The sequence below is a fragment of the Carya illinoinensis genome, chromosome 13, assembly GCF_018687715.1.
Source record: "Carya illinoinensis cultivar Pawnee chromosome 13, C.illinoinensisPawnee_v1, whole genome shotgun sequence".
Taxonomy (NCBI): Eukaryota; Viridiplantae; Streptophyta; class Magnoliopsida; order Fagales; family Juglandaceae; genus Carya; species Carya illinoinensis.
The window spans coordinates 11,700,713-11,723,738 of NC_056764.1; the positions used below are offsets into that span (position 1 = coordinate 11,700,713).

Genomic DNA, 23,026 nt, shown 5'->3' on the forward strand with positions numbered 1-23,026 from the left:
TGTAGTGCCTTGGTGGTACCATGTTTGTCTTTAGCACACAATGCAAGGACACAACTTCCACTAGTCTGGTGCGAGCCCAAAATATGGGCAAAGGTGTTGTGCGCTGGTTTACTGCTCATGTGGAGCATTGTAATTTGAGGTGGTTAGGTGGGTTCCTACCAGGGCAAGGCAGTTTTTGTAGGAGGTGGGAACTAGAGCTCTTAGCTTGCCTGCAATTCCTCTTCTTAGCTTGTGGGTGGCAAGAAAGCCTATAGAGGCATCACAAGTTCATCTGATTGTTTTAGAAAAGACAGCTTTGTATTCGTCTTCTTTAAGGATAGAGAAAGCAGATCGACACCCATATGAGTCCACCTGGCATCTCACTTGTGGTGAAGGAATTAAAACAATCTAAACCTATAACAGATGGTCAAATGCCTATCCTCTAGTTTACGGGATTGCACCACCGAGAATTTTAGAAGACATGGATTTGCCTCAACGTTCCTTTGCTACAAAGAGTAAGAATATCGAGAGCTTATTTGAGAAGCATCTCGTGGGTAGTAGGGTTGACAATATATGACACGACTTATTAACCCAATACAATCAAGATGTGAAATTAGTGGGTTTAGGTTTGATGTTAATGGACTTGGGTCCTTGTTAAGACACAATTAATAAATGGGTTACTAACATATCAATTTGTTTGATACGAAATCAGCCCATTAAGACTCGATTAGATTTATATTCAAAATTACACTTATACATGTTTTAAGTTTAAACCTAAAATTAACCCTAATTGATATCTCAAATTCAGATTCACGCTGCCCCCTTTTGAGTCTCACCCTCTCCCAACTCCCTTAGTCTTCATCTCTCTCATGCCTGTCTCACTGTCGTTGGTTGCCAGTTGCCACAAAAAGCCTCTCACGATCATCAGTCTCACTATCTCTCTTGATCTCCCTCTCTCTCAAGCCTTGGACTCTTGGGGTCCCCCTCCCTCAAGCCTCTATCTCATGGCCTCCCTCTCTCTCAAGCCTCTGTCTCCTGATCGTCAGTCATTGGTTGCCCACAGGAAGCCTTTCATAGTTATCAGTCTCAGTATCTCTCTCGGTCTCCTTTCTCTCAAGCAGCCAAGCCTTTCTCTCATGGTCTTCTCTCTCTAAGTCTCTCATTGACTCCGTTGTCTTTCTGCCCCCTCTCTGCATTTCTCTGCCCCTCTACTGACTCTGCCATAGGTAAGTTATTGCCTTTTAATCTAAGTTGAAAGCTCTAATTGGTTTTATAGATGCTATTGGCTAGATTTGGTTAGTAATAGAGTGAAATATTATGTTTTAGAAATCAGTGGTCTAGACGAACTTTCAAACACTTTGTAATATTTGAGTATTCTTTGCTATAACTGCGTATATGTTAATGTTAGGGCTTTGACAAGTTTTTAGATGTTGGTAGGTTGGGCTTTTGCTAATTAAGCTACATCGAGTTCAGAATATTGCCACTCCTACCATTAGATAGGGTCTCTATTCATGTTTAGAATATTGGATATGCTGCTTAGATGGCTTGTTCAAATTCTTTGCATGTTCAAATATGTTTTATAGGTCTTGTTAACAATAGCTAGTGAGATTCATTAAAAATAGCATACATGTTAGATATACTTGTTGTGTTTTGTTGTTTATCTATTATAGTTGCACAACAGATATGCACAATAGTTGTTGTGCATCTACTACACTGCTTGTCTTGGTTGTTTATCTACTATAGTTGAGGTATGGACATTCTATTGCTATGTTATACTTGTTGCATCACTAGTGTTCATGTTGATTTTTTTTTTTAAATGTTAGATGAGTGAGGCAGCATAATGACACATACATTGAAGGCAAAAATGACGATTTGATTGACTTCAACTGATGATCTTTCTGCCCATGTACAAAAAAAGTCAATTGGAGCTTTATTTGAATGAATATAGGATAGATAGAAATGCAGAACTTGATATTCTTTCCTTTTGAAAATATAATGAATTTCATTATCTAGATCTTACTTATATGGCTTGTGACATTTTGAGTGATTTTTTTTTTTCTATAGTTGCATTTGAATCAAATTGTAGTATTGGTGGGCGTATCATACACTACCAGAAAAATGGTCTTTTCCAATGCCATGAATCGCCGTAAAATAACCCATAAAATCACTGCAATTACTTATTCTCAGCGATTTCTACTGTGCTAAATGTTAGTTGCATTTATTTACTCACTTCTAAGTTAAACCATCGAAACCAAAAAATGGCTAGAAATAATACCTTATTTGCAATGATTTTTGTCGCTGCAAATATCGCACAAAATCGTTGCAATTGCGCATCACAGATTAGACATAAATCGTTGAGAAAAATTAAGACAACATTAATTTTATTTTATTAAATAATCTATTTTGGAGTGCACTAAAACTAGATATTGTTGAAGCATTAGTTTAGCAAGAGATTGGTTATATGGCGAGTAAGACAACATTAATTTTATTTTATTAAATAATTGATTGTAATGCTTCCAATACAATAATTTTACTTCACAAAACTTTACTGATGTCGTTTTTTAATAGAGAAACTAGAAACGAAATTGGATGTGCTAACTGAAAAAAGAATATGTTATGGAGCTAGATATCAACAAGAGTAAGAAGGACACTACACTTCCTTCTTCAAGTTCTAAAAATGTTTACTGTTGTGTTTATTGTTATTAGGATTGTAACATTAATCTTATTACAATATGTTTATATTTTTATTATTCGGATTGTAATTTTGGACTTATGCTCATATTTGGTATTGTTGGGATTTTGATTTTGGTATTTTTATTGTTTGGATTATAATATTGGATTTTAATTTGAATTTGTATTTTTATTATTTGGATTGTAATATTTTTTTATTACATGTTAAAATATGAAAAAAATTGATATTAGTAATTAGTTTATATTTTTTGGGAGGTATTGTAATTTTAAATTTTATGTAAAATTGCCTTAATCAAGTCAAGTAGGTTATTCGGGTCAGTTCAACCCATTTACATAAAACAAGTTAAAACATTGAAATGGGTCGTGTTAAGCCATTATTTTGATGGGTCATGTTAGGGTTTGAAAACTTGACCCATTTAGTTTAACTGGTCATATTCAGGTTGACTTATATAGTATAATTTTCATGACTTGACATGACACAAACACAATCCATGAACACGATTTGCCACCCCTAGTGGGTAGCATAATGGTCATGGAGGTGAGGCCATGGAAAGACTTCTTGTTCCCAAATCAGAAAGGGGTAATCAAACAACTAGGCATTGGTGCCAAGTTCAACACTTATCATTCAACTCGAGCAACATTTATCGTTGGCAAGCAACTTTGCTTCCACATAGCGACAAGTTCAATTATCGTTGTTGGTAGCCAAGAGGCAAGTTCATCACCTACCATGGGCAGGGCGAGCTACGGTGGGCTGGTGTTCACCCTTTGTGGTTGTTTTCGTGCGATTTTCCTTATGTGGTGGTTGGTTTGTTGCCTGCCACGAGTGTGGTGGCTATGATGGGCACACTTATGGTTGCTTGCCTGTGATTCTCTACTAACTTGTGCGCAGTAGGATTGTTCCCCATGATTCTCCAAGCCGTGTGTGTGTGGAGGCTCCAAGCATGTCACGTGGCAAGTAAAGCCATGGTGGCAACAAAAACAACCTCTTGGTCACACCATGGTTGTTGGTGTCAAATGCTTCTATCTGTTGCTCATTACCTGTCATCCATGGCTTCTTAATTTTTCTCACCCAGTGTCTTTTGCTCATTGCTCGCCATGAGGTGGCAAGCATGGTGCAAAGGAGTTGTCGCTTGCCATGGAGGGGGCGAGCTACCAATGTAGGCTAGTGTGCAGTTGGGAAACCTGGTTCATTGCCCACCATGGAAAGTGGTGAGCTGGGTGAAATGCATCTGGCCACTGCCCACCACAAGAAGTAGCGAGCTTCCGTGGGCAAGCTTAGCACTTGCACATTGTCTTCTTTGGGTGGCAGGCTCGTTGCCCGCCAAAGTCCATCTTGTGTGGATTGATGCATATTTTGTTCATGGCTAGAGCCCAACATTGCGATTGACCAACCCACGGTAGATGTTTGGGCAATGATGCGGTATCCTTGCCTTTATCCATGAAAGTAAATAATAAATGAAAATAGAAATGGGACATATAGATTTACGTTGTTCGGCGTTAAACCAACGTCCATAGAGTGTTTTCGGGGGGCAAATCCACTATGCTTAATGACAAGTCCTAAATGCACAAGTTTTGCATGTCTTTTGTAAAAATGTGGACCATACTAAGAAAAAGTAAATTTTTTACACTTTTCCTTAGTGGGGTCCACTTTTTTATAAAAATATTTGTGCGTGTCTTATACATTTAGGGCTTGGCTTGTATATATCATTATTTATGAAACATATATAGGTACTTGTATATACACCAGCGAGCTCCAAAAGTAATTTACTATAAAATGCTTAATTCCATATATGCACTATGGAGCAGATTTTTGGTCACATTGATTAAAATGTTTATGTTTATCATTAACAAACAATGAGCTAAAGGATGCAGTTGCAGAAGGAATAAATTTCCAAAAAGGTTCTGTCGCCAATAAGGGGAAATCTACATTAATAAACACAACTAAGAGGCACAAATGAGTAGAACCAGCCATCACAGCCAAATGAATCACAATCGAGATTGACCAATACAAGAGAAAAATCCAGCTCAAGGACACACAAAATGGGCATCCGGAAATCAAGCACAACAACCTCCTCAGTGAGGATATCAATCACAGAGATATAAAGAGGCATGAGAGTACCTATATTCCGTCATGTGTTTCTTGCGACGTCGCACGTAGAGTGGCAGTAGAAGGCGTCGCCGATGGGTGGGGCGGATCAATTTAGGGGTTCTCTCTCTCTCTCTGAGCTTCTAGTCTTACTTCACGCTCTTGCCTCCTTGTACTTCCTGTTAATGGTCTGGAAGTGGGTTGGTGCAAAAAGAGATCAAGAATGTGACATTTTGGACTACGAATGCTATAAGCCTACTGACGAAAGAATGCTAGGCACGAAGTTCAGTGGGGAGGTACTCATCAAGAGGACAATGAATCTTGGGGAGGTCTCCTCGAGGACAAAGAATGCCATTGTGAGCGCCGGCCTCGGCAGGTAAACCTACGCACCAAGGATCATGTTCTCTGGCAATCGATGTACTTGTCGTTAACGTGGCCATGCTATTGCTCTCCTCGGTTCCCTCTTTGAGTGCTAGGATTATCAGCCACTACAAAATGAGGGATGACATCAAGGTGTTTAATCTCACTGCAATGGGTTGCAGTGCCAGCCTTATTTCAGTCGACATAGTCAAAAACCTCTTCAAGTCCTACAAGAATTTGTTTGCACTTGTTGTGACTTCTGAATCTTTGAGCCCAAACTGGTATTCAGGTAATGATAGATCAATAATTCTTACAAACTGTTTGTTCCGTTCTGGTGGGTCTGCAATCCTTTTGACTAAAAAAAGGGCAATGAAAAACTGAGCCATGTTCAGATTAAAGTGCCTAGTTAGGACACACCGCGGGGCTAGAGATGAGTCTTACGGTTGTTACATGCAAAAGGAAGATGAACAAGGTAGGCTGGGCATTAACCTTGGAAGACTTTCCCAAAAGCTGCTACATGTGCTCTTGTCAATAACCTAAGACGCATATCAACCAAAATCTTGCCAGTGAGGGAACTGCTTAGATTTATGGTTGTGACCATTGCCCGGAAAATGAATTGAAGCTCCTCCAAACAGACTACTGGGGCACCAAAAACGAAGGTGAACTTTAAGATCGACTGGTGTCGACCATTTTTGCCTACACACGGGTGGGAAGGCTGTCATAGATGGCATTAGGATGAGTCTTCATCTTTGCGAGTATGATGTAGCTAGAACCGGCCAGGATGACACTGCATCGGTTCGGGAACACATCGGCGAGTAGCATTTGGTATATGTTGGGGTACATGGACGCCAAGAAAATGCTCAAAAAGGGTGAAAAGGTATCAGGACGGGCTCAATACATTTTGGGGGCTAAGGCTAAAATTCTGAATGAGGGTTTTTTTTTTACATTACATTTTTATTTAAAAATAACACTTATAGTTTTGTAAGTAAATTATTGATTAAGATTTTATACAATTTTTTCAACTGATAACTAACTTTATTACAAAAATTTTAATTTAGAGAAGATTTTATCAAATCTAGTTTTACAATATGTGCTTTAGATTCTTAAGACCCGTTAGAGAACACAACTCTTTTTAGATATTTTCAACTATTCTCAAATTCAATTTTTTTACTCTTATTTTACAAAATCTAATAAAATATCTTAAACCAAACTATTTCACTACAGTTAACAGATATTTTGAGATATTCTTAGTATCAAAACAAGCCCAAAAAGTAAGTATAATCATTATTGTCAATAAAGTTCTATAAACAATCTGTACCTTTGAAAAAAAGTGGGTCATTGCCTCTTCAAATGATTATACAAAAAATTTTATGAATACTCAAAAATTAGATTTTGTTATTTATAATTTTTATATTATATATTAAATTACTAATGACAAAATAAAAGTGTATTCTTAGAATGATAGTACTTGAAATAATTATTATGTAGGATACTTTTAAAACTAATAATGACATAATATCTATTTAATGTTTTTGATATTCTTTCATTAATTAGGTTAATTAATTTTTTTACCTAGGTATTTTTTTTTTAAATTATATTTAAAATTTATTTTTTTGGGCCTTCTTCCACTAGGGGGCTTGGCAATTGCCTAACCTGCCTAATAGAAGAGGCGGCCTGTAAGGTATTCATGGTACGCTTTGGTGCAGGCTTCAAATGCAATAGCAGTCTGTGGGAGGTAACGAGGGATTTGGGCGATGGAAATGTGCGGAAGGACTGCATTGATAGGTACCCAGTAAAGACTTCAGACAACCCTTTTATGGAGAAGTATGGTTGGATCAACCAGGAGATGATCCAAGCACCTTTAAATTAGTCTCTGGCTTTATATAAATTAAGCAAACATGCGTGCAGACTAAAAACATTGATCACTAATTTGGTTGTGTTCACTTTCCAATCCATGGTCTTGCATGCTGTATTTTCAGTTATTTTTCTGAGCACCATTAAAAAAAGGTTGTTTTGGTGCGAGAGTAAGAAGTTTGTTATTGCCAAAATCTTGGACTTTCCTGATATTAGGCCTGCGCAAATAAAGTTGTGACTCGGTCCGTTTGCAAGGACCGATCCGATTCGATCGAGAAAAGCGGTTTGAAATAGCTTGCGGGTCGAACCCATTGAAACCAACTACACGTTTTACCAGTTGATCTCAAACCCTAGCTGTCATCCCTCCCCATTTCTCTTTGTCTTTACCACTTGCAGTTGATTTAAAACACAATGGAGCCTCATGTGTTATACGGATTGTTGATCCATGGTTCAACCACAAGGAAAATCTTCAGTTTTATGTCGATTTGGAAAAAAGAAAAAGAACAAAACAAAGCATTTGATCACGGAAAAAAAAAAAAAAATGAAACAATTTGTTAGCAAACCTGTGCAGAAACACACAAAAAAAAAGTTTATTTCCTACCTTGCGGCTGTGGGATGTAAGAATCAAATAGTTTGATACACTCCAAGTCTCCAATTTGCTAGGGAGCTCAAGTCAGGTTTCTAAAAACGAATATAGAATGACCCCTTTCTTAGCATCATCTCTGGCTTCAACTTGTTCCACAAAAGCAAAGCTTGCTTGCATCAACCATGAGGATCAGCTCGGCCCAAGCACCATTAGGAGTGTAACCGGTCCGGTTTGGTCCGGTTTTATACAAAATCTAGGACCGAACCAGTAGGTACCGGTTTTGCATTTTTTAAAACCGATTACGCACCGATTTTCCTCCTAAACCGGTATTCCGGTTTTACTGGTTTCCGGTCCGGTTTGGTCTGGTTTTCCGGTTTTAATAAAATACAAATTTTTTATAAAAATTATGTTTAAAAGAAAAAACTGATTTAAAAAATTCTGTTTACCATTTACAAAAATCTGCTTTGCAAAAAAAAAATCTTCTATGTAAAAAAATTTTGCTATCAAAAATCTGGTTTATAAAAAAAAAAAATCTGTTATGTAAAAAATTCTGATATAAAAAATCTGCTTTATAAAAAAAATCTATTATATAAACAAAATTCGTTATATAAAAAACTGCTATAAAACAAAAACTAAAATAAGAAATTTAGTGTAAAAAAAAATCTGCTATAATCCTATATTAGACGATTAGTATTAGTATATATATATTAGTATTAGTTATAACTATATAATATATTAGACAATATAATAGTATTAATATTAGACTATTAGTATAGCTATATGTTAGTATTACTTTTGATGATTTAGTATAACTATATTAGTACGAGTATTAACTATAATCTATATTAGAATATTAGTATTAGTATATATGTGATTATTTTTTATGTGATTAAAAATTATATATAATATAAAATATGTTATATATAATATTAATATATAAATAGTACCGGTCCGGTCCGGTTCGGTCCGATCCAAAACTAACCGAAATCGAAACCGGACCGGTTCCGGCCGGTTTTTCATTTATGAAAACTGGTTCCGGACCGAACCGTTCCAAAACCGGCACAACCGGTCCGGTCCGGTTTGGTCCGGGCCGGTTTTTCATTTATGAAAACCGGTTCCGGACCGAACCGTTCCAAAACCGGCACAACCGGTCCGGTCTGGTTTGGTCCGGGCCGATTTTTCGGTTTGCCGGTTTTTTTTTTACACCCCTAAGCACCATCCAGGAATTCCATAAAACCCTTATCAAATGCTTTGCCAAAAAAATCTCATTTTGAGATTCAAGTACTCCATTAAAGCTTAAAAGGAAATCAGTAAAACCGGTTTGGGTCGGGTCAATCTGGGGTTTCCGTCTAGTAAGCCGGGTTGGATTGGGTCGAACCTAAATGCAAACCGGGTTGATCAGGTTGCAGGCCTACCTGATATGTATTACTACGTACCAATAGTTTGAAATATAATTACTCATTTAGTTTGTTTGATTCTATAGCTACGTACCTACCATTTTCTTTTCTTTTCTTTTTTAGTTATAATATTTGAGCTGAGTGCCATCATTTTCTATTTTGATTATTTCTCATGATTTAAGGCTGAGATAATTTTACTGGCTGCAGCCGGTTGTTTGTTTTTTATTTGAAATAAAAACTTTATATTTTTGGTTAAAAGGCTGAGATACCCCCCCTCCACCGGGGCTGGGGCCGGCCGAGGACCTTTTAATTTTGAAGATCGTTTTGGATACTAAGTTTAATTGAGTTAAGATGAGTTGAATTAAAAATTAAATAAAATATTATTATAATATTATTTTTAAATATTATTATTATTTTAAAATTTAAAAAAGTTAAATTGTTTATTATATTTTACGTCGAAATTTTAAAAAGTTATAATGATTATATTAAATAAGTTAGGTATCCAAACACAACCTAAAAACTATAGCGACCAAGTCGGGACCCAAATTTGGATCCCAATAAATGTATTTCATCTTTTTTATTATTTTGTATTTTTATATGTATTTTTTTAACTTCTTTAAATTTTTTTTTAAATTCACAATATCATTAAAAAACATTTCTTTTATCAATAAGTAAAAAAAAAAAAAATGAATCGTGACATACTATCAAGACCTAACTTCGATGAGTTTAGCATTTCTGTTTAATTTTAAGTCTCGCTTGGACCTGAAATCAAGATAGATATTGGCTGTCATATTATTTTTTGGAAGATATTATATATATATACACACACATATACTAGTAGAGGAGTAATATACAAAACACGTTTGTCTAGTTGGGTCAATTCGTTATTTCATAAGAAAATAATATTTTTCACAAAAAAATTGATCCTAATAAAAAATTTAATGAGTAGGAAAGAAAATCTAAATTTTAACAAACTTTTTTGAATAATAATAGTTAAGTGGAGTATACAAATTATATGTTTGTAAAAATAAAAATAAAATAAAAAGAAAAAAATTAGTTCAAAATTGAGCACAGAATAATGCAGATTGAGCTCGTTGCTGGTTTGGCATATTTGTTTAAGACAATCTAATTAATTGAAGTCTAACAAAAACATTAATTCTGAAAGCGTGTTTTTTATTATCCATGTTGTACAACACTCACAGATTAGAGAGATTTTTTAAGTAAAAATAGAAATATATGAAGAGAAAATTAGGGAAAGAAAAAAAAAAAAAAAAAAAGCTACCACCTCCTAACACAGCTGCACCAGAAGAGTAAACATCTTCTTTTACACACATACAACAACACAACATGAACGGTAAAACAGACACCACCCAAAGTGCACGGATCAAAAAACGGAAAACGGGAAAAATTACTGTAATTTTCTGGTGCAGTAATTTTTGCCATTCTCCGTTTTTTTTATTTGTGTAAGTTGCGTATTGTCTCTTTTATCCTTCTTGGTATGCTTTTATATCCATGTAAATAAAGATATTTTGGTCTTCTTATGTACTTGTGTCAGACAGTGAAATCTTTACTTTTTTTATTTTTTATTTTTCATATTTTTACTTTTCTGATTTTGTCTTTCCTTTTCATTTTCTATTTCTTCTTTAATTGGAAAGTAATTCTTCTCTGTCTTCTCTGCGTCTTCTCTTTGTCTTCATGTCTTCAGGTGGGTTTACATTTTTAGTTGAGGTAAGATCTAATGTTCTCTTTGTATTTGTCCATGCCTCTTCCCTCTTCATTTTTAATGTTATGAAAGGTTTAATGTTTAAGTATAGAAATTCCTTCGTAAAAATAGCAACAAATTGTTGTAACAGATATTATGTAAATTTTGGTAGTATTTTTAAATGGTAAGATATAAAAAAACCTAAAAATGATGTATTATGCACATATCATTTATATCTTTTGTTGTAACATATGCCTTTTTTGCAAATATTTTGGAATGATGTAAAAAATTATAGACCACTCTTAAAGCTTGTTTTTAGTATTTTATTCAAAACTTTTTCATTCATCCCAACTTCTTTGGGCACACAAGGTATTTTTTAGAATTTTTCTGTTTAGCTACAATAATATAATTATAATTTTTTTCTAGAAAGCTGTGTACATAATTTTATTTGCAATTTAGCATGCATATCAATGTGAGACATGCGAAGAATCTGTTATTAAAACTGAATACCACGTACGGAAATGGAACCACAAGGATAATTGCATTTTTAAAGAAAATGTCAACTTTTAACGGGAAAAGGCAAAAACTAAATGGCCATAAAAGTAGATGCAAAAATTAGTACAAACGAGAGGGAAATATACATATAATACAAACGTGCCAATGATGCTTACAGTAAAAAACCATGAGAAGCTATTAAGCTCGCAATTAGAAAATATACAAATCTAGCCAAAGGCATGTGGTGTGATTGACATTATCCCAAATTTTTAAATATAAATTTTAAGTTGAGACGCTCAAATAAATGCTAACCAAAATATACGCAAGGCGAAAAATAAAAATGAGACATTAAAAAGTCCAAAGCAGCCAGAACTCCAAGGGGAAAATTTGGGAGGAAACTATACAAACATGAAATAGAACTGTAAGGCAAACAAATCTCAAACCAACTAGACTCCAAAGCAGAAACACCGGATTGGCTGCAAGAAACAAACAAAGAAATCAGTTCAATTAAAAACAAATCAAACGGGAACAAGATGTCGGAGAACAAACCTGCAATGAAGGAAAGAAAAGTAGAAATACACAAGTGTAAAAAAAATCACCAAACAAAGATCTACAGAGAAAAGAAACAATGACAAACACACAGCAAGAAATCCACACATAAGTTTAAATAAAATGCACAAAGCAAGATCATAATTCAGGGAAAAACCCAACAATGCAGAAAGGTGACTCAACGGCGAGTGGGAAGCCCCAAATGATGCACAAAACAAACCAGTGGTCTCAGATAAGAAGAAGAGACAAAGAACCAAAGTGGTTCAGACACACTAAAAAGCAAAAAAAAAAATAGAAGCAAGGCTAAACATCGAACATCCTGAACTTAGGAGAACCATTCATCACCTTCTCGGCCTACTTTTCTCTGATAAAGGACACATACTGCAGAATTCTGATAGTAACATCCGTCAGAAATTACACGAATCCCCACGACATCCCACAAAAAAAAAAAAGGAAACTACACTCACACAACAAATACAAAAATGAAGTACATCATTGACCACGGGATGAGAATGAAAAAATAAGAAAGTGCAACCCTTAAAGCATGATCAAAACTGCCGCCCCAAAAAAACCAAATGCACCAAAACCAGATCTTCCATCAACCACCACCACATTTCCCGAAAAAAAAAACCACAACCAGACAAAGCAAAATCATCATCGACCACGGGATCAAAAGCGAAAACAAAAAAAATTACAAACGGTAAAGCAACATCCAACACCAAAACTCCCCACAACTGATAACTGGCGGCATAGAAAGCCAACCTCAATTGCATCCTCCAAAGTACAAAAAAAAAAAATCAGACCTTAGATGAGGTGCAACAACATACACTAGGGGAAAAAACCCACAACAATAGCCAAGAGACAAACAAGCAAAGTGCGGATCCTTTAAACCCCCCACCCCAGCCCCCTGTTGAGAATTTGGACCTTCCAAATTCACCCTCCTTAAGATCTACCTTTTGCAGGAATAACAAGAAAAATAGAGAAATAATAACAACACTAGAAATTTACGTGGAAACTCCAAAATAAGAGAAAAATCACCAGACCCAGAGAAGAAAATTTACTATGTGAAAAATTGTTCTAATCACATAATTTTTCTCCTCACCACACCTACAAAGCTACCACACTAATAAAACTTTAACTTTACACATCTTCCCCTTTTACAAAAGGTTAATAGAGGAATTTAACTAAAATCAAAAGTTATTAGATAAGCTTTCAACTGGTGCACTTAAACTAAGAGGTTAAGCCTCTTATTTATAACCTCAAACATTTGCTTCTTTGTTATTTCCCACCGGTGTGGGACTACAAAAAAGACACAAAAGTCAACAATCTCCATCTTGTGACTTTGACTGGTCCCACAGCCAAACTTCACCTCAATAAAGATCTTCATAACTTCCGCTATCATGTTTCACCATAAAAACATACCCACTCAGAATAAACCAATTCCAAACATTTCACTTCGGCCCATGTCGAAAACAACCTTACTGAAAATTATGGTGTAACTTCCACGTTTGGCTTTCCTGGAAGTTCATCAGCCATCAACATGAATTTCCACCACACACTCTGCATCAATATCAAACCAATGCCTGTGTGCAAACTTGTGGACTTGCTAACATTAACACATCATCTATCATGGCAACTTTGGGAATTAGCGGCATGCCATAAGGATGTACATGTCTCTTTTTAAAGATCAAAATCTTCCATGGAGAGAGACACAATATTAGCATCAATACCAGTATCTCCATTTACTGACTTAGAGCCACCTGCTGAACCTGCTCCAGCTCTTGGACAATTTTCCTTGACGTGCCCAGATTGTCCACACTCCCAGCAGACTACTTTCTTCTTCATGGAGTTCTTCATCTTCTCATTTCCAACTGCTACCATCACTAAGTTCTCAAGTGGAACATTACTTCCACTACTTAGTCTTCTCTCTTCAGAAAAGATTTTACTGGTAACTTTTGAAAAAATTATTTTCTCCTTCCCATGTATCAAAATAGGCTTCATGTGCTCATAGGAAGGTGGAAGAGACCAGATGAATCTCAAGGCTTGATCCTCATCATCAATTTTAACTCCAATAGCTTCTAACTCAGCGACAATGCCATTGAGAACACTTAAATGATCTGAAATAGTTGTACCTTCACTCACCCACAATATATGAAACTGCTCCTTCAGGTACACACGATTTGAGACGCCATTTATCTAATACAACTCTTTAAATTTTTTCCAGAGTTCCTTTGCTGTAGATATTCTGTGCACATTTGCAAGAACATTTTTGGCCAAGCACAGACGTATCGCACTTGCTATTCTCAAATCCAGATCCTCCTAATCTTTATCGCTCATTTTAGATCTGCTCATTTCACCAGTCACACTAGTACCAATGCTGACTTCATATGTTGGTCTGCCCTTCAATGCCTTGTGTAATCCTGATTGAATCAAGACATCTTTGACTTGTACTTGCCACAAGCTAAAATTGATTCTCCCATCAAATTTCTCCACCTCAAATTTGACAAGATTTAAAGCTCTACTTCCTGACATTGCTTTGATGAATTTTACCGTAGAAATGAATAGTACCTCACTAAGTCAGTTCCCAGCAAAGATTGGAGGGTCACAATGGACACACTTAAAATTTTTAATCTCCTAAACAGAACCTCATTAGACTGTACGTATCCACACTACCACACCAAAACTCCACCCCACAAAAAGAACCTAGTGGCTCTGATACCAACTATTGAAAATTTGGACATTCCAAATTCACCCCCCCTAGGATCTACCCTTTGCAGGAATAACAATAAAAATAGAGAAATAATAACAACACTAAAAATTTGCGTGGAAACTCCAAAACAGGATAAAAACCACCAGACCCAGAGAAGAAAATTCACTATATAAAAAATTATTCTAATCACACAATTTTTCTCCTCACCAAACCTACAAAACTACCCCACTAGTAAAATTTTAACTTTACACCTCTTCCCCTTTTACAAAAGGTTAATAGAGGAATTTAACTAAAGTCAAAAGTTACTAGATAAGCTTTCAACTGCTGCACTTAAACTAAGAGGCTAAACCTCTTATTTATAACCTCAAACATTTGCTTCTTTGTTATTTCCCACCGGTGTGGGACTACAAAAAAGACACAAAAGTCAACACCCCCCCCCCCCCCCCGGGCGGCTGTGAAAAGGAAAAAAAATAGATCTTGCACCAACAATCACGCCAAACCCAAAACGGAAAAAAACCTACAACCTTGAATGAAAACAGAAAACAAAAGGATTAAAATCCCAAAACCAACAGCACAGAAAGCCAACCTCAATCTCATTCTTTAAACTAACAAAAAAAATGAGACATTGCATCAAGTACAAAACGACATACATGACGTGGAAAAAAGACCCATAGCAACAACCACGACACAAAGAAGCAAAGTGCGGGTCCTTTAAACTTTCTAAAGAGTGGAAAAATAGATCTTGCTTCAAAGACCATGGCAAACCCAAAACGGGAAAAAAGCCACAACCTTCAAACAACATCAACATCCCAATGCCACACAAAAGAAACGCAAAGACCCAGGACAAAACTTCAAGACAATGCAGGGAAGCAAAGGGGTTTGGTTTTGGAGAAGGAGCATGGAAGGCAATATATGCAGAGAAGGAAAGAGAAAATGAAAAGGTAAAAACTTAGACAAATTGAGAGAGAAGATGAAAGAGAACAAACGCATAAAATGAGAGAGAAGACGGAATGGCAAACAATCAAACAAATGTAATATTTGACCTAACCGCACAAAAAGACAAATAAACACTACAAGAAAAGTCTTTTTCCAGCGATTTTACGTTTGACATAAATAAAATGACTGCTAAAAAACCTTTATTTCCGACAATTTTGATGTGGTTCTAAGTTTTTGCATCAAAGTTTGAAATTGGTCTTTTATAATGAGTTTTTACTTTTTACGATGATTATAATTTGCTGCAATATTCAAATTTATTTTACCCAATTCTTTACTTGTTTCGATGAAAAAATCGCTGCAATAATCAAAAATATAATAAAATCATTTTTCAGCAATGTAAATTTAGTCGTAAAAACTCAATTTTAATCCCTTGGAACGAAAACGTCTCACTTTTTTCCCTCCCCTCTCTCTCTCTCTCTCTCTCCCCCCCCCCCCCCAATGTCGTTCTGCTTCTCTCCCTCAATTTATCGCCATCGATCTCTACTCTTCACTCCTCCAAGTAGCTATCATTACACGTCGTCATCGACCCACCGTCACTGTCCACCTCCATTGTCGCCGGCCAACCCAACCAAGCCCCTCTCGCAGCTCTTCTCTCTCTCTCTCTCTTGCAGATCTCCCACTCTCTTAACCCTCGAAGTCCTTTCTCTCTCGGGTTCCCAGTGCCACCGCATCCTCAACCGCTGCACCACCTCCAGCTACCAACGTAGCTAGCCCCCAAAGGTCCCCAACCCCTCCACAAGCTCTCCCTCTCTCTCTCACTATCAATCTACTCGCCCCCGCAAGGATCTCACTCAAGTGCCTCGTTGAAGCCCTGCGCTGCCTTCCTTCACGGCGAAGCACCACCGCAAGTTAGCCTTCCACACGGCTGCAACGCCACCTCCATGCTCCACCGTCTCCCCTTCAATGCCGTAAGCCAACCCAGAACAGAGTAACCATCTGCTTTTGTTTACCAGATAAGCGAGTTTCTCAAGCAAAAAATGAAATTTTTCCCTCCCCTCGGCTAACATGTAGGGTTTTTGGGTTTGTTGATTGGGAATCATAAGCTTAGGGTTTAGGGTTTATTCTATGTGATTGGGGTGAGGTTTTATTTTCTGGATTACTTATTTTGATTTGGTCACTATATGTTTTTGAGCATTGGTTTTGCTTTTTATCTGTGTTTCTTCTGGGTCATTGCCATGAATTGGCCATTAGAATTTGTACTCTGTTGTTTTTGTTTATAGTTCGAAAACCTTTTGTTCATTACAAGTGCTTTTATGAGGCAAGATTGTTTAGAAATGGCAAAACAAATTGTGGATACTATAGAGAATGTCTCAAGCATGAACCCTGGTTTTGCAGATATGAGAAGAGTTATATGCACCGTGATGTGGTAACGCATGTTGCTGTCTCTTCAGTAGATTTTTTCGTAACTGGAAGCGCTGATGGTAAACTCATAGGTATCTTTTTTTCTACAAGTCATGACCCCATAACAAGTCACCTTCAATGGATACCTCATTTAACCTAGTAGTTGTGCCAACTATTATGTTCTATGACTTCTTTTAAGGAGTTGTTTGCTTCATAGATATAAGTTTATGTATTGAGTCAGGCCTTCTTGATTGGTAGATCTCCTGTCATATTGGAAATGGCAGTTTGGAAGTCCTTAGTGCTTATCATTGTGGAGAGTGGATAATAGCATAGTTTTGAAGATTGTGAAAAGTTAGTGGTAGACTTTAAGTCATTCTTTCTCAACACAGCCCTTCATCTATTTCAACCTTTTAGGATTTTCTAGATCTTTGTCCTCCTGCTAGTTAAGTGTTTCTCTTATATATTCCATGTGTACTAGAGTAAACACGCTTTTTCATTCAATAAAACTTAATCTTATAAAAAGATAGTAGAAGTTTTTGTGTTTTACTTGTGTTCTTGGGTAGCGCCTATGTCATTCTCTTCAATAAAGTTACTTATAAAAAGAAGGTATATGTATTTACTAGCTGCAGATGAGGTTCTTAAACTATTTTGAATGGCATTAGTACAGATCTCTTCTAGTTCCATTGTTTTTGGAGATACTATTATGTAGCTAATGTGTAGCCATGGTGATAATGAGGACTTTATTAACATTTATTTTCAAATTAATGATGTAGCTACAATTGTAACAGACAGGAGTAATGAGCAGTTTTTTATTGAACTTGAAAAATGTGTTTTTCATGAAAAATGGCATCTCAAGGTCAGCATCTTATTGCAGTACTTATGTTTATGGAATCAATGATGACTACCTTGGTAATTTTACTTTTAGATTTCAATGTAGTTTTAGGATATATAAACTAAGATTATTAAAAAAATGGGTATTTATATCTACCATTACTTGCCATTATTTTTATTGCTATCTCTGCAACACACTTATATTTTATTTTATTTTTGCAAGTGAGGGGGGTTATATAGTTAATTTGATTTGTGGTTTGCATGGGTCTTTTTCGCTGATGCAAATTGTTTACCAAGGAGTCTTTAAATTTTAATATTGTGCTTTAGCTATAGGCTGTGCATGGTGGTGGGAAAATAGATTTGAAGGGCCTTTATTCTGGATTGATTGGAAATCTTGCCGGTGTCTTACCATAAGTATCCTGTTAAAGTACATGAATTTACTTATTTTTAGGGTTCATAACTTCATATATCAATATCTTATATGAATTGGGTTTGCATCTCCTTTTTTATGTTACTTATGGACTGGGTTTGCATCTCCATTTGTAGCATAACTGGTATGATCTAGGTTTAGAACATTTGAAATCACACTTATATATTTTGGAGATCAATATCATAATACAAGGATTAAACATCTTCTTCCTCTATCACAAGGAATAAGAACTAGTTCATTATACAAGGATTAGATGATTTTGGAGATCAATATCATGCAGAATTCGTGCTATCTATTGCTTGAAGAGGTAAGATGATTTTATGCTTTGTTTTGTTCCATGCCTACAGTTTCTACAAAAAGGTTCTGTTATAGTTTTAACAATATTTCTTCCTCTATTTGAATCACTTTTCAATTATATTTAGGCCTCCATTTTTATGTGTTAAACAAGTAGAGATTAGTGTGTATTTTTTTACCTTCTACTCAAGCTAATAACTAAGTAAACAACTAAGGATTTCATTAGAATGTTTTGGTTTATCAAGAACTATCTCTTCCTATGTTTATGCTGTCTACCCATAAATCATGCTTATTTTAATTTTTCTAAATACTAGTCCATTGCTTGTGTAGTTGGGATTATAGTTGAAGGAGGAGGGTTTTGAAAAAAGTATACAACTAACTTTTTGGCTTATCAAGCGAGTACAGAAAATTTGACATGACTTTAGCTCTGATTCCTCTTAAGTTCTAGCCCCTTAGTTTGCCTTTATCTCATCTCTTTAACTCAACCTCAATATGTGACATTAGGAATACCAAATGACCTTAAAATCTTAGACCAAAACTAGCTCTAAGTAGCTGGAACTGAGAGGATCAGCAACACACAGCTCCTCTCTTTTCTTTCTACTGATTCCTCTTAAGTTCTACCTCAAAAGTGGTAGCTTTCATTACAATAGATAAGTAGTTAGAAACAGACCTTATAAATCATGAGGGGGAAACCCTAAACTACTATAACCTTATAAATAATAATGTTAGCGTTGGATTGATTTGTTTGTTTCCTTGATGAGATTAAAGTGTTTATTGTATTGATTATAGTGTTTGTTCATAATCCAATGCTAATGCTTGGATGGGCTTTTGTGAGTGTGTATTAATTTACAAGAAAAGAAAAATTATTTTCATTATCTTGGATGGGCTTTTGTGAGTTGTTGGAGGCTGCAGTAGTTGGAAGTTCAATTGGAATTTGATTTCTCTGCTGCTCTAGCTGGGAATAATGATGTAAATGGTTTTTCCCAAAACATGTTGAGATATATTTCTTGAATATCATGATGGTCAATCACATGCTAAGTGGAATTTCATTCTGAGTTACCACTTCCCCATGTCTATGCTAGTAGTCTCTCCTGGTAATGCTATATTCTTATCTCACCAGGCACCTCATGGTGTACACCCATGGTTTAAAGAATCACAATGGGACAGATTATATCAGATGGAAGCAGCTTTTTTATTTATCTAGAAACTACTATGAGAAGGTAATTCCCAAAATTTATTCTTACCTGATCACTTATTTGATAGGATATATCTTGCAATATCAAGGACATAGTATAACAGTCACTTTTTAAGTCTTAGTGTAAAAAATTGTTGAAAGTCAAGTCAGTGAAATAATATCGCACTCAACAACTGGTTATGTTTACAACACAAGATTTCTCTTTCAATGATGATATCTATACCTTGGAAACACCTACTGACTCAAGTTCTAATAATTTGGAATAACTGGCACTGACTTGAAAGTTGACATTTGATTTACTTGATAAGGTGGGATAGTTAATAATTGCATTTCTCTTCCTCTGAACCAATCTTAATGGGTTATTGTATTCTTTTGTTGAAACTATTTTTCTTGAATTTTGCATATGGGATGCATTTGAATTGTTATTTCTTCCCTCTATCATATTGAGAACTTTTGTTTATCTAAATTTTGGGTCCTTGGCAAGGGAAAAGCAAACCATTGAGTTGGTCATGTGTTTGAGAGTAGCTTTTTATATTGCTGAAACCTTGGATTATTGCAGTACTAAGGGACGTCCATGGTAACATTTTTTGAATGCTTATAGGGTTCTCTTTCATGAGGTATGTTATTATTTATTACCAGATGTTTTGGGCTTTTATTGCACATGCTAATGCTATTGAGTTATTCAATATTCACAAACCCTTTTTCAAACAACAATTTTTGGACCTGTGACATTATATACATCCATTGTTTAAAATTGGACAACCTTGTGTGATTTCTACAATTTCTTTGAATGTTCAACATGGCTAGATGCAAATAAAAGTATATTTATATTATATGCAACTATGATGGAGATGTTTGCAAACATAAAGACCAATTTGAGCAGAAATCTTGGGATATTAGAACTTTGAATGTATAACATTAATATTAGTCAACATACCCGATGATAAGTTTATTTTTTCCTTTAAAAAGACCTATAGAAATTTTCCTTTGAAGTTAACCCAATAAAATTGCAAAATAATGTACAAACAGTCTTTAGTTTGCATTAAAACATTTGCTTTTGGTCTTCTTTTCCTTTGCCTTGGCTGCTGCCTTCAATTTGCTTGAGGAGATCGCCTGAAGTGCATCTAGATATTTTTCTGAGGTTTCAATCTTAACATGGCTAAAGACTACCACACCAAGTACCATTTAGTGGTTGTGGCCTCAAGAAGATCAAATGAGTAGTGATTTTTGTGAAGAACTGATGTTAAAAGCAAAGGACTGACTATAGAATGACCATATAGATTCCACCATTTTGAGGTCCAGTAACACTATAAAATACATTACTTGAAAACATCATTTTCTCGTATACAGATTTAAAACTCCACAATTTACTTTCCATAAACCATTTCATGTGTTTGGTTTGAGTGAATAAATTCACATCTATTCATCCACTTAAGCATTTGGATGTCTATAAATAATGAAATGCAGTGGACTGTCTATAAATATGAAGTTAAGCACAAGAATTTTTCTTGTTACAGGTTCATGATGTACCAAAACATTTACATTATATATTCATATAACATCATGATGGTCAATCACATGCTTGAATGCAAGACCTAGATGGAGCTTATTGGTGAAATGATATTGGTTCATACAACCTCAAGTTGTAGGATGATTGTATTTATCGATGGTTTATATTCCCAAGCTTATTGCATTTCTTTATGCAATAGATTTCTTTTCTAAGCTGTGTACTTGATGTAAACTATGGTTGGGCTTGAAAATGTTTCTTTTTTTTTTTTTTTTTCCCAATGTTTGGTTTTATTTGCTAATTTGTGCATGTTTATGCCTTGTATATTAGTCCAACTTATTAAATAAATTGTCTTCTAACATAAATCCTAATCACACTAAAATAAGTTTAAATCTTTTACTTTCTTTGAAGATGTGAATGGCTATCTTGGTTGATACAAGATACATCATGTTCAAGGAGCTAATTTTATTCTCTCAAACACAAAAGTTGTGTACAACATTAATATAAAGTTGTTTAGCTCTTTATAGTAGACTTTTATGCATCGTATGATAAGGATGTTGTGTGTTTTAGGCTATGACAGCCATACAGGTTCACTAATATTTTTTTTTTTTAATTTTGTAAAATACTATTTGCGGCGACTAAAAAGGCGACTTTTAGTAGCGTTTTCTCAAAGCTGTGAAAAAACATACATGTTTCCTTATTGCTTTTAACAGCGTTTCAAAATGCTAGAAAAAATATTATTTGCAGTGAACTTTTAAACACTGGAAACAATCATAACCTATTTGAAGCGAAATTTATGTTATTTCCAACCGTTTTATGACACTACAAAAATTTTTTTCAGTGATTTACAACTAACATGGAAGCATAATTGTGGCGATTTTTTTTGCTATTTACAGTGTGGAAAATTGCTGATTTGCAACGATTTTTTATTTTTGTTAGTTTTATTTATAAGTGAGTAGCCAATTACGATGCGGCACAATAAAAATTGTTAAGAAAGAGTTTTTTCAGCATTTTTGGAGGTCTTTTGCTGCTATTTTTAGTGAATTTTCTTGTTATGAGATCCCCAACTACACGGGCACAAAGGTGTAGAAACCGAAGGAAAAAAAAAAAAAAAACACAACACATGCATGAGGAAAAAATGGAGGATGGGAAAATCATTGTAGAGTAGTACCGTAGCTTAGCAATTGCCGTTAATACAGAATAGGCATACATACATATATATATATAATATATTATATATATCTTGAGACAATCGTTATATATATATGTACATACATATATATATATATCTATTTATATATATATATATATATATATGTATGCATTTATATATATATATGTATGTATTTATATATATGGATTATTTTTTCTTCTTTTACATACAAGAAACTGCATGCAATTAAGTACTTGTAAATTCTAAGAAGTCCATCTTGAGAAATGCTAGGGATTCTCCAGATTATTATTTTTTCTTTTGTTTTTTTATAATTTAGTAATTAAGTAAATATTTTTTATTCATATTATGAATTTTTTTTAAATATTTAAGAATATTTTAAAAATACATGAAAAATAAATAAAAAAATTCATATTCGTCGAGACCCAAATTTTTTTTTTTTTTTAAAGGAACCTCATATATTCATTGAATGAATCATCCGTTATAAAGTTTATCTTTCAACAGATCACTCAATATAATTTCAGGTGCTTCCTCAATCCATATTCTCTCGGTATCAAATTGTAAAGCTGTTCTAGCTAGTATGTGGGCCACTGTATTCATCTCTCTTTTTACAAATCTCACCTCCCACTCTTTTCTATTGTTGAGACCCAAATTTGAGTCCCAAGTCGAGACACCTGTCGATCTTTACAATCTGTCGACGATTCAGTTACAGTCATACAGTCATACAGGGAGAAAAATGCAAATATAATCAACAATGGACTTAAAGTGAGAATTTAATCAACGATGTACTTAAAGTGAGCACCAACAAATTGATAATGCATAGGTTTATGAATAAAATTATGAAAATGCCCC

At 35.0% G+C, this 23,026-nt stretch overlaps 1 pseudogene; it reads left to right on the forward strand.

Moving 5' to 3' along the window:
* Positions 1-4,941: 4,941 nt before the first annotated feature.
* Positions 4,942-7,003, forward strand: LOC122290946 (annotated as a pseudogene).
* Positions 7,004-23,026: the final 16,023 nt, after the last annotated feature.